At 37.4% G+C, this 717-nt stretch overlaps 1 long non-coding RNA gene across 1 annotated transcript; it reads right to left on the bottom strand.

Annotated features, from left to right (window-relative positions):
- Positions 1-231: 231 nt before the first annotated feature.
- Positions 232-656, bottom strand: LOC144889229 (uncharacterized). The gene is made up of 2 exons (XR_013621661.1): positions 444-656; positions 232-275 (listed from the first exon to the last, which is right to left on the bottom strand). It is a non-coding gene; the product is annotated as an uncharacterized LOC144889229 (long non-coding RNA).
- Positions 657-717: the final 61 nt, after the last annotated feature.

Here is a 717-nt window from a genome sequence, read left to right as displayed (position 1 = left end):
ACAAGGGGAGGGGAGGGGTGGGATGAGGGGGGTGAAGGGTCTTTGGCAGGGGTGCACCTCCCCGTTCCCTCCTTTATTCTCTTTTTGTAATTAATAATTAAATAATTGTAAACAAAACAAATATATATAAATAATAGTGAAAACATTAAAAGCTTCATATTACTAAAACATTTTCCTTGAGGTATTATACATTCAACTTCTTCCCAGCACAAGTCATCAATTTGTTCCCAGCACAAGTCAAAGACAGCAGATGTGTTGAGTTTTTGAATCTCTTCCTGAAGACAAGAGGACAAGAGGGGAGAGAAAATATTACACACACACACATACACACACACACACACACACATACACACATACACACACACACACACACATACACACATACACATACACATACACACACACACACACACACAAGGATATGAGGATATTGGGATACATACCTCTAAAAAATCGAGCTTTGTGTTCAAGTGGTCGAGTTGAAAATTTAGGGTACCACATGTTGACGGGAAATAACCACTCTTTGGAAAATCAAAAGCATCCCACTCAAAGCCGTGGTTGTGGTTGTGGTCATCTGTTGATGGTGTTATATTCTTTCAAAAAAGAAAGAAAAAACGTTAATAATTTCTCCTAAAAGATACATTGTATTGACAATGAATAAATAAATGGCAGCTCGCGTTTAATGGTACCAATCAGAGAAATGAATAATTAATTACC

This window comes from Myxine glutinosa, unplaced genomic scaffold, assembly GCF_964187855.1.
Source record: "Myxine glutinosa unplaced genomic scaffold, kmMyxGlut1.1 SCAFFOLD_1854, whole genome shotgun sequence".
Lineage (NCBI taxonomy): Eukaryota > Metazoa > Chordata > Myxini > Myxiniformes > Myxinidae > Myxine > Myxine glutinosa.
This window is presented reverse-complemented; position numbering and strand designations above follow the sequence as displayed.